Source organism: Amblyomma americanum, chromosome 8 (genome assembly GCF_052857255.1).
Source record: "Amblyomma americanum isolate KBUSLIRL-KWMA chromosome 8, ASM5285725v1, whole genome shotgun sequence".
NCBI lineage: Eukaryota > Metazoa > Arthropoda > Arachnida > Ixodida > Ixodidae > Amblyomma > Amblyomma americanum.
Genome location: NC_135504.1, coordinates 11,248,406 through 11,260,421, shown reverse-complemented (window position 1 = coordinate 11,260,421; position 12,016 = coordinate 11,248,406). Strand labels below are relative to the sequence as shown.

Sequence of the window (12,016 nt, the reverse complement as noted above, 5' to 3'; positions counted from 1 at the left end):
TTATGCAGAATGACGCTGTAACAAGAAGCGTGACGATGACAGTCCACGTCGGTTGTAGGCTCACCTATCTGGATTAAATTCTTCAGGTCGTTCCCACACGTTGCTGTCGTGATGCACTTGGTGGCTGCACGCCATCACGCTCGCACCTTTGGGGATCAGCAAGCTTTCGTAGCGGTAGTCACACGAGGCGAGCCTTGAGGTAAACCTGCGTTAATTCGCAATTAAAAAATGTTGAAACACCGTTAACTTATTGTAGCACCAATTCCAGGCCTACTGATATATAGGTCATGCCAAGTGTTGGGATGTGATGTGATCTATTAATTAAAATATGGCAGTGACTAATTTATGTCAGTCATGTAGTGCACAAGGCAGTAAGTCAAGTCCCGCTAACGTGACAAATGTATCCCATGAGCAAATGGTCCCATTACTCGTGATAATGTGAACGATTATAATGGGTCCATGAGACCTTACCGCGCGAAGTCATTTGCAATCTGATGTCGTTACCAAGACATCTCGGGGCTACAGGTGGAGATTTAGTCGTTAACCGCTTAATCTGCGAAAACAACGGCGTATTAAGCGTGTGCCTCATATTACGTCAGTGCACAAATGCCTTCGGGAAGGTCATTTTCGGAATGCGCGACAGGCCAATCTGAACAGCTGACTTGAATTTGGGGATGCCGGTAAAGTCTCTGGTGAAGCCTTTTTTTTTCGATGAGATGCAGCAAATATTGCGTAGTTTATTCAGATCAGGTGAACAGTAATAAAGTTCCCAGTTCTTTCGTCTACGATGAAGTCGTACTACAGACCAAGTAATGCTGTTTTCTTTTTGACTCTTTGTCCTTTTCATTACCTTTGTTTGAGGCTTCAGTAATCTATCTATCTTTTTTTTTTTGACAAGGTCACGAGATGTTATGGTATATGGAGTTTAACGTGCTGCATATTCACGTGGACTATGAGTAAAACTGTAATGGAGTGTTCCGGAATAATCTCGACCACCTGGGGCTCTTTATTGTGCACCCACATCCCAGAATAGGCGCGGGTATGGAATTTAACCTCCATCAGAATTCAGGATGCTAACCCGCGACCTTGGGATTAGCATCCGGACATCGAAGCCACTGACGCTGAGCCCCCGCGGTGGGAGGAAGGTGATGAGAGGGAATTAGAATTACCCTGGTGATGAACGAAAAGCAGCAATGCGTTGCTCAGCTTTCAAGATATGGAGCGCCTATGGCTCGAATTCATGACAAGGTCCAAAAAGCATAAGTTCGCCTCAAACAACAAAGGCGATAAGTCTTGTCAGTGCATTATCACACGAAACATATTACAGTTGAAGGGGCGATGCTTTAGCTGTGTGGTGAGTGTAGCATGTGCTATTTGCATTCTAACGCTTAGGATAAAGTTCTTTACTAACAGTCGGATACAACGTAAGTCTGCAGTGAAGCTTCTCCCACATTCAAGACCGCAGCACAGCATTCCTCCACGACAGAAAAGTAGTCCGTTGTTAAAAATTTTATTGTCACCTACACAAGAAGCTAATCACATGAAAAAGTTATCGGTTCTTTAATTTTGATACCTGGCTTGTTTAATAACGTTAAATATTAAAAAGTTTGTTTCGTTCACTCTTGTGACTGGCTAGCAGAGTAATACAGTACGCCATGGACCGTGGCCCAGTGTTAACTGCTGTTTTTGTATAATGTATCCTAAATGAGCAAGTCTATCAATTGTCCCTGCATAACTAAAGCCGCACCCGATATCTTTGAGTTCGCGAATTGCACAAACTTTTCCTTCATACTTGCACGTTGATCAGTACTTACGCGGGGACCGTAGTGTACATCCTCAGTGTTTCCAGTAACGTTTGTGCTGTGTACTGCAGGTCTGAAATCGCTTCATAGTTGAACTCTCCCTGGGATGCGAAAAAGGAAAAATATGAAAATGCGCAAAGTGCCTAATACTGAATGAGCGTTAACCTAGTGAAAGGCTTTATTACAAAGGGGAACTTGCGTAAAGGTCTGTGCAAAGACATGTGAATTGGCACCGATTTATTAAAAAATGTACTTGAAAAATAGCAAGTTTTGTTTACAATAGTACGTACAGATGGCCCTGAAATGTATTTCAGCATCTGTCATCAGATAACTTTAGATGCGTTTATGGGTTTATGGGGTTTAACGTCCCAAAGCGACTCAGGCTATGAGAGACGCCGTAGTGAAGGGCTCTGGAAATTTCGACCACCAGGGGTTCTTTAACGAGCACTGATATCCCACAGTACACGGACCTCTATCATTTCACCTCCATCCAAATTCGACCGCCGCTGCTGGGATCGAACACGCGTCTTTCGGGTCAGTAGCCGAGCGCCATAATCAATGAGCCACCGCGGCGGCGTTATTTATAGATGCATCTAAACATTAGTATTCTATATATTTAGACCTTTTCTAGATAAGTCGCAGGAGTAACGCATTGCGTTTACCATTTTCTAGCTACTGCATCAAAGTCAGTGGTTAACCTGCACAAATAAAACGAAAGGAACAAACAACACAAACGTTGCCCGAGGGTGGCAAATAAGTTTCGTCGCAAGGTAACATTTTTAAATTCTATAACTTATCAAAAATTTTACCTACCATGATGCAAACCTTACTACCCCCCCCCCCCCCCCCCCCCCCTCCTCTTTTTTTAATACGCTCGTGAAAAGGGCGAGGTGTAATTCCCGGAAAGCGAGCTGAATAAAAAAGAGAGCATACAATCTGCGATGCACAACACGCAACGAAGGCGGCATTAGTTAAAACTTCGTATTACGTGACGCTTTGACCCATCCCTAGTAGAATTGCAAGTGCAGTAACCTTCACCAGGACCTTCCACACACATGGTGCTAGAAGAGGGCTGAAAATATTTGAGACATTGCACACCATGCAGGGTCGAGGAGAGGCTCATTATGCTGCAAACTGAAATCGAGTTCACCATCCTGGTCTCGGTGCTTGCCGCTGAATATTATGAATAATTATGCAGTGCTGCAATCTACGATAACCAATAAGATCCTTGCTACGCCGTTGGTTTGGTACAGTATCGAGGTAATGATGTCGAGAAAAAAACAAGCGCAGTTACGTCCTCCCAAAAATTTCTTTTGACAGTCTATAGGCTGTAGATAGACTTGTCTATAAAGCCTATAGGCTCTTTATAGACAAACACTAGATAACAGTCTATAGGCATTACAGATCCTATGATAGTCTCTAGATAATCTATAGATCTATGGCCATACTATATTAGTCCATTTCTCTTTAGACAGTCTATAGACTATCAATAGACAAACATAAATATCTCTAAGAAGACGATAGAGTCTATAAAAAGTGTATAGACTGTCTATAGGTGATTTTTGTGAGCTCGGAGACTCGACGGCTCCTCTGGTTTAATTTTATATGAAGCCCAAGCTGCCGTTGCAAGCCAGCAGCATAGGACCATCAGAACGAAGTACTACTTAGCCCCAGGAATGCATCGAAAGAAAGAATTAGAACCTCAGTCTCGTAGCTTGCAGCACAACGCAAAACAGACAAGGATTAAACGCCGATAATGACGACCGGACCAATTTTCATACACTGATTTAGCAGATGGCCTGAACCCGCGATGACGATGCAGATTTGCAAGCGCGACGGAAAACAAAAAAGAGTAAAAAATTCGCTTCTATAATGATCTCTCCGTGAGGCTTCTACGCCCTCTCACTGACTTGTTATATTCGTGGACACTCACGTGCTTCTCGAGAGTGGCCTTGATTTCGGACCGTATCTTGTCCTGGACCTTCTGGAACTTGGCTACGCAGAACAAGCAGTGCGAAAGCGTGACGGCTGTGGTCTCGAACCTGTTATTGGAGGGTGAGGTGAGAAAGGATTGTTGCTTCCGGTCTCACTTCTGCGGTCTAGTTTTCACTCACCCTGCTTGGACTATGTTTGCTGCGTTGGCAGCAATGTCCGAAATGGGCATAACAATTCTGTCTTTGTCTGAAAGAGGCGAAAATAATGTAAAGACGCTCACAAAAACTCGTGTTACAGTGATAACTGCAAAAAAACAACAACAGCTGAGTTCTTATGTTACAAAGAAAAAGGGGGCAGGGACGTTAGAGTGATATGAGAGAGGCCTTCATCCTGCATTGGCGTAGTCAGGCTTATGGTGATGATGATTTCTGACCGAATTTTTTACGTTCCCCTGCGGTATTTTTTATACAGTGACAGTTGTGAATTCGTTTATTTGGCTCTATGAGCAGTAGTTAAAAAGAAAAAAAAAACAGTACTCTAAGGAGGAGATCCTGCGTTGAGGGACTGCATTGCATCTGAGCTCTGTGCCTGAAAATGTTGACAAAATATTGCTTCCAGTTACAGTTGTCCCTTTTAACTATCTTCAGATACAACACTCTTGGCGATTACTATGCTAAACGCTTTGAAAAATGTAGTTTTGAGGTCTAATTCTAAAAAAAATTAGGACCGCGAAATTTCATTCCGCCTTTTAGCCATTGTCTCTGAGGTCCTTCGGCCCACTGCAATCTGCCCTAGATGTGCTACCAAAGTCACGTGACCCTGTGACGTCATCGCAACGTGCCCACTGAATTGTGAAGAAACTGTAAACTGTGGCAAGTGGCTGTTTAATTAATTATTGGTCGCGACAGGTTGCTCGGGAAGAGCTACCTGGGTCTGACAAGCCCTATTGGTGGCAGCTCCTGCAATCCCAGAGCAGTGGGGCTTCGCTTAACCTCTGCACTACTGCGCCAGGAGTGGTACGAGGACTCTCTAGCGATCTATGAGTGTAAACTAGAGAATCTTAAATTCAGTATTAACGCTTTCGCGTCATAAACTTAAGGCAGAACTTCAGTCCAATTTCGCCGATCTTTGTCTGAAGTCTGCTTGAGTTTGCAAGCCAAGCCTAGAACCGAAGCCGAATTGCTAGCGCACCCAATTCGTATTTTCCTTAACCTCGCTAAATTGGCTGACATTTTTTTTGTTACCTGGTGTCTGTGCTGTTTGGTTCACCGCTTGCTTACTGCCATGGGACAATACTATTATTTCATTGCTCCATGCACCCATCCGTCATATTTGTGTCACGCAACACTGGCTAGCGCGAAATAAGATATCGTGTTTGTTTACTTTAGATCCTTTCTAATAGCCAAATTGGACAAAATGTTCCAGCAGTGATATCTCGTGTGGGATTCTTTAATGCTATGAATTGTTCTTTGACTGGAAACCATGAAGTCGCATGCTAAAAGGTGGACACCGAATTGAGTGCCTTCAGGTTCTGCTGCCTTAAATCACATTTCTCGTGAAACAGCAATACCAAAATCAATGTTCTGGTGTAGTCGGTCTTAAGCCATTGCAGCAACAACATAGATTCCATCTCAGCATCGCTGTTGGTGCCACGTGCACAAATAATGAAGTCTGATGGCGGCCACCAGGCTTCGTGTTCGTGGCGCTGCCGATACGCGTTTTTTTTCCTCGACCTACAAATAGCAATCGTAGATTTTCCGAAATCTGCACAGTTTACAACCTGCATATTTTTTTCAAAAAATCAGGAAAATATGGTGGCAAGAGGCGGCTTCTAGAGTAGCGAAAATGAGGTAATGAATAGTACCTTTAAACTCCTCCCATTCTTCTTTTGTGCAGAAAGACTGGACGATGCCTAAATGGCCCTTGTCGAACTCAGTTTCTACAAAACTCTAAAGGACATCTGGCCTCTTCAGCTGAGGGATAATTGAAAAAACAGGAACCGTGATATAGCAAGACCTCTGCATGGCTCTTGTCACATGAATTTCTGTCAAACCTACTGATAAGTGAATTCGTGTTTATGGATGCGGTCAATCTTAAGTGGTGGCACTCCAAAAATGAGGGGGGGGGGAAGTGAGAGCCATGCTTATTTATCATGTAAGTACTACCAGGCCGTATTCAGAGAGAGAGAGAGAGAAAGAGAGGGGGGAAGGCAGGGAGGTTAAACAGAAAGGCTCCCGGTTGGCTACCCTGCACTGGGCAAAGGAATGAGCGGATTAAAAAGGGAAGATAGAAGGGAGGCGAAACATATTCACAATCTGTGAACCAAGGGAATGAAACCAACCATTTGTAAAAAAAAAAAAGTTCCTTGTAAGCCTTGATGGCAGTCGACTCTTGTGGCCAGGCCGTATTCAAGTATTAGCTATAACGACTGCTTTGATTCGGGAGGGTGGCACACAGTCAAGGAGTAACCGATTAATTAATATATATATATATATTGCCGGTATCCTTTGTCCATCGTATTTTGGTTTGGTTTAGTTTATCAGGGTGCGCCCAAAAGCTACTCATGCTATGAGGGACGCCGTAGGGAAGAGGTCTGAAAATTTCTACCATCTGGGGTTCTTTAACGTGCCCTGACATCGCACAGTACACGGGCCCCTAAAACTTCGCCTAGAATGCGATTGCCGCGGCCGGGATCGAACCCGCGTCTTTCGGGTCAGCAGCCGAGCGCCGTGACCACTGAGCCACCGCGGCAGCACATCGCATTTTGAGTATGCCTTTAAAGTAGAACAGACTTCAATTAACGGACTAATTGCTCGTTATCGTGTACCCGAGACTAGCCATGTGGCGATAAACTTACACGTTTATGCACAGATTTGAGTCGCCCTGCCGTGCATACAGGGTGCAGGCACTCTGGGGACCCCCTTTAGGCTATCGCTCCTGCCCTCTGAATCAGACTTGCTCAGAAATCATGAGAGGCTGCAATAAGCTTGACCGACTAGGAGCGTGAAGTAGGCTTGCCGGTCTCTGAGCCGAATGTAACAAGGCAAATAAGAACGTTGTAACTACAGCTAGGTGGCGTTTGCGTTCGATTTCAACCTTATTAGTACGTCTATACAGTATATTTTCGTGTTTCTAACAAGAATGGATCCCTAAGCATATCAACTCTATTACAAAGTGAACGTTGCCATTAGGAGCGCTCATAGTTCAGTCTGCCTTTTTTGTCTTCTTCACCACTCAGTTAAGAAAAAAATATTAGGACAGAATGGTCTAACAGCTCTGTAAAATAAAGACACTTCAAGAACTATACGCACTTATGCGCAGTTCAGGGCATCTAAAGACCTGTCCTGTAAAAATGAGAAGAGCGGTCGTACAATTAAAGCGCTTTTTCTAGACAAGGATGTCGAAGTTAGGCATGGACAAGTATATTCACTCATTTAGGGTTGCAGTTTACTCTTCCCGTCCTCCTCTCCTTCGGTGCAACCGTCAAAGGGCATGCCATTAGGCAGGTGTGTCAGCTTCTTCACAAGTACATTATTGAAACCGGAAAATTTTTGAGTTAAATTCTCGAAGCCATTACTTTCCTCTCAAAATTTCTTTCTTTCTGATTAATTCATTAATATTTAGTTATTAAACCCACACCAGTTTGGTTCTTGGATTTTCATTCCGGTTTCCTCAAGATCTCTCATGATTCGTGATTTTTTTCTCTCAGATTCCTCTATATTTATGAGCAACTTGAGATAAACCTGGATGAGTTTTTCCTGTTTGGATCTGCACCAAACCTTGGCCGATCCCCCACCGTGGGTATGTGCCATCTTTTTTGAGGCAGCAACAACAACAACATTCGCTCCCACAGGGAGCACTGAGAACGCTGAAAGAAAATTTTCAGGTTCGAGCCCGGTGGCTCGTACAGTCAAAATCAAATAACATATTAATGCACAAATTTATGGCGGAAGAAATTTGGGGATTTATCGCCGAGCATTTTTATTTTACATAGTATATACTCTGTTGAATAAAGCCTCTGATTTTACAAGTCCGTTGCGCTGTTTCTTTCTCCCCATTTCTCTCTCTCTTTCTTTTTCTCTTTTCATCTGTTGCTGCTTGGATAGCCGCCGATGAAGACTATGCCCCATCGCGTACGTTCACAAGAGCCGGAGCCTTTTTCAAAAGCTTGGAGAATAATGACGGAAAAGAACATTCAAGAAACGAGAAAAGAGCACTATATTCTTTTCCTGGAAGAAGAAGAAAAAAGGGCTAATGGCCGCCCATCTCTCGCTAATGAAGATTTACACCATTCTGGAGAAATTTTCTGTTCCTAGAATTTGAACAGTTGCTTGTTGGCTCCGTGCAGAAGTTGTTCCATTTATCTAATTGGGGTACCAGTGGAGTATGTCAGCGATTGAGGAAAAGTGATATCACATTTTTCCTGACAAAATCTTCTCTTCGGGACTGATTATCACGATAGAATTTTGGTACATTAAAAACAAGATACAAAACTTTACATTTATATTAGTTGGCACTTGAAGAAAATAATAGAAACCAGTACTTGCCATTTGGCAGAAAGCGTGCTATTAATATTGTACAAGCACTACGCCATACCCACATACGGCAGTTTCTCACAAAATGAAATAATGGAAAACGCAGTGGCAAGTCAGACACCATGAAGAAAAGTGAAAAAGAAACTATTTAGTCCGAGACAAAAGGTTATAAACATATGAAGACGTGACGCCAATGGCAGAAGTGCTGTCGTGAACACCCGGAACCACTAAATTTATTATAAGTGGTCTTGTGTCAGAGAAATATTCGTAAATTTTTATTGTAAACTTTCTAATGACTGCTTTTTCGAAAGTACTAAAGATCTCAAAACAAAATTCTCTTTGACTAAGAAAGAAGCCTTTTGTGCACCACGAATTATGTCTTCACCGGCGGCCATTGACGCAGTCCAACGAGTTTTTTTTTTAAATTTATATTGACACATGCGTCGAAGCAATTGGAGTGGTCCTTGGTAAGATCTCCCGGCCTGATAACACCCTCCTGCACTAATGTCACCAAGGGCTTTCGCTTTCGTCAAATGATCGATAAGCGATTCGAACTTTGTTAAAAGGTCAATTCGCAGCCAGTTCCGTCTTTTCCGAGATATCTTTTTGGTTTCAGGAGGAGAAAAAAAAAGATCTTGTTTGGAGGGTTTAGTCCGTAGTGTACGAACTCAGAGGAGTAGGCACTGTCGTTTCATCAAGGGATGAGCAAGGGGTGCTCATTATCTGTCTGCCTCATATTTAATACAATGAGCAGCCCATACAAAATAAGATCAAGAACAAAGCGACAGGTGTTAATTTGTTAAACAGCAGGACTTCTACCCATGGCAGTGTTTGACAGTATACTAAGACGAAGAATTAGTATTAGTGTCCTCATGTGTGCAGGCAGGTTGCTACTGATGTGAAATAATTAAAACAGTACCAGTACAAGGACGGTGAGAGAAGGCGCAAAAGCTTTAATAAAATGAAAGGCGTCTCCTATTCATTTGTTTTTATTTCTTCTTAATTAGTTTTTCCTAAATGTTTTTGCTTGATACATATCTTAATTTTCTTCCTTGGTACCCCTGGTTCCCCCATTTTTGTTTTTCCTTTCGTATTTCTTCCTTTCCACTTTTTTTTACCCCCCATAAATTCCCATTTCCTAAGCATACATATGTCTCCTAGATCGAGAAAAAACAGGGCAAAAATCAATTAAATGCAGTTCTATTTTAAATCTCATTATTTCTGTAGTCCCGCTGTTTTTAATACGCCAACCTTACACCAGCTAGTCCTACCTGATACCTTAGTATTGCGGTGAACTCCACAGCTATCTTACATTTTCGTGAATGAAAAGAAAATTAATTTTTTTTCCGGGATAATTACGTCATCAAGAACCTAGATTTTAGAGAACTGTGCAGATTTTATGTACAGCCGTGTGATAGCGCTTAGATTGGACTTAGTGGCCATATTTCTTTTGTGGAAAGTCCATTTCACCTTGAGGAGACTATCATAATGTTCACAGAGCTGCCGCTGTGGTAGATATGACGGCTGTTACCGCGGACATTAATTTTTCCAGATAAGATCAAGTCAGATAACTCGCATTATGCATAGTTTTTTAGTTACGTGTTATGATATTGGTTTTAACTCTCGAGACTTTCTTACTGACCTCTGGATTGCTTCGTCGTGCCTCCACGGCAGGTCTGCAGCAGTTGGCCAATTCTTGAAATGCATCATAGCCGAACCATCGGTCCAACTTCAGCATGAGCGGCACAAGCCCCTTGACGCCAGAGAAGAACTCTGCGTTTGGACACGAAGAATTTCAGTTTCTGATCAAAATAAAACTTCGACGTAACATTGTAAGCAACGAAGTAGTAAATGTACAGCAGGACTCCGCCCTTTTGGAATTAATTGCTTGGCCGCAACAGTTAGTCCCTGAAATAGGAAATACTGAGCATGTTTCCTCACTCCTGAGATCGAGAAGCAAGTTCGAATGAATAGACGATTCTGGTCCAGATCTTCAGTTCTTATTGGTCGAGGCTGATATTGTGCTGTTTCGCGGATTATGGGCTTCGCCCCGGTCACTGGTTGAAACACGCCTAGAGCTCTACAAGGGCCTGCCAGTCGCACCACCACAACCACCGCAGCCGCCACAAGTTCTTTGAAAATAAACAAAGTATTATTATTATTATTATTATTATTATTATTATTATTATTATTATTATTATTATTATTATTATTATTATTATTAAAAAAAGCTATCTATCGGAAGTGTTGTTCTTCAGGGCTCTACCTGGTGTCGCGGTTTCAGAAGGACTCTTTCTATGCTTAGCTTATATGTCCAGTGTGGCAATACTATCAATTAAGCATGCCATCAAATCTCTTGCAAGCGGTGACGGAGCGATTACTGTGGGTGCTTCTGAGCTTGGAGCACCGTAAGTCACTTTACTTAGAGGCTTGGTATTTTTTCTTTACTTTAAAATCTTCCTAGTATGAATCGTATGTGCCTTCCTTTTCAATAAATGAAACTGGAAATAACTGAAAAGCGGGGAATTAATGCTTATTCGAGGGTGGCCACAAATTTGGAATTGCGCGTGCCTTTCTCAATCAGGAGTCTTGTAAACAAGTTCTTGGGCCATCCCTATCGACCACCATCTTACAATGCTCTATATAACGAACAGGTGGCCATAAAGTTTTTGGAAATCGGAAACCACAGAGTAGCTTTTTCGTTTGGCAGTCCGAGTATAAAGCAACAAACTAAAAAGTGTACTCTACACTGCCCCGCGCTTTCTGCGCTGCGAACACCTCAGATTTAGGCCGCGCCTCCCAGACAAGAAGAAATTGTGATTTTTTCTGGGCTTCCGTGTTCTCGCAACTTTTGTGGGCACCTGTTCCTCTCTAAGCAATGGCAGGGCATAACCTCAATGTGGTAGGCTCAGGTTGAACACCACATCTAACGGAATTCTTCTAAGGCGAAAGCCTTTAATAGCTCATCGTTGTCCTTCCGTCCGCAAAATCTGTCACACTATGACGTCATCAATGGTATAATTGCTATAACCCATATACTCTGAGCAATTACTAAGAGATAGGTCATTAGTTATTAATTAATTAGCCATTATATGTTAATTAAAAACAAACAAAAACAATAATAAAAGGTAGAAACTAACAAAAACTAAACGAAACATTAAAAAAATAAAATAAGGAAAAGTTAAAACAAAAATTAAAAATGGAAAAAGAAAACAAAAAAGAACCAGAAAAGAAAGATAAAAATAAACAAAAATAAAAAGTCAAACGAAACTGAATGAACAAAAATTAAACAAAAATTTAAAAACAACAGAAAAAAATGTAATGCCTACAGGCGCCGGGGAAAAAAAATCACGCGTTCTAGAAAGTTCCATGCTTTCGCATTCCTGCACGTAAGCAGACGTAAGTGGCCTCATAATTTTTTGCCCTTGCTCTGCAGTTATCGGTCTGCCTTTTCAATGCCCATCTTTTACTTTGCTGGTTGGGAACTCACGTGCTACAGTGCGGAAGAAGGTCGAACTGACACCTGGAACGACGCCTGAGGCATGCTCGAACAGTGCGTTCTTGTGATTATCTTGGACGTCAAGGTGCATTCCGAACGTTGTCTTGGCCACGATGTCGAATGTCACGGCGTTCAGGTATGAACAAATGTCTATTTGCTCTTCATGCGAACCACCCTCTTCGAGGAGCGCCAGGAAGTGGTCCACCGCCTCGACCATGCCTGGAACAAACTACCATACACTTTGA

General features: G+C 42.4%; 1 pseudogene across 1 annotated transcript in view; it reads right to left on the bottom strand.

Moving 5' to 3' along the window:
* Nucleotides 1-12,016, bottom strand: part of LOC144100911 (cytochrome P450 3A41-like) — a 32,501-nt pseudogene that overhangs the window by 3,349 nt on the left and 17,136 nt on the right. The window contains exons 6-12 of the transcript XR_013307890.1: nucleotides 11,763-12,000; nucleotides 9,915-10,045; nucleotides 5,602-5,710; nucleotides 3,917-3,983; nucleotides 3,736-3,844; nucleotides 1,815-1,903; nucleotides 65-205 (exon numbers count right to left, since the gene is read on the bottom strand). The product of XR_013307890.1 is annotated as a cytochrome P450 3A41-like (transcript). The remainder of the gene's footprint in view (nucleotides 1-64; nucleotides 206-1,814; nucleotides 1,904-3,735; nucleotides 3,845-3,916; nucleotides 3,984-5,601; nucleotides 5,711-9,914; nucleotides 10,046-11,762; nucleotides 12,001-12,016) is intronic.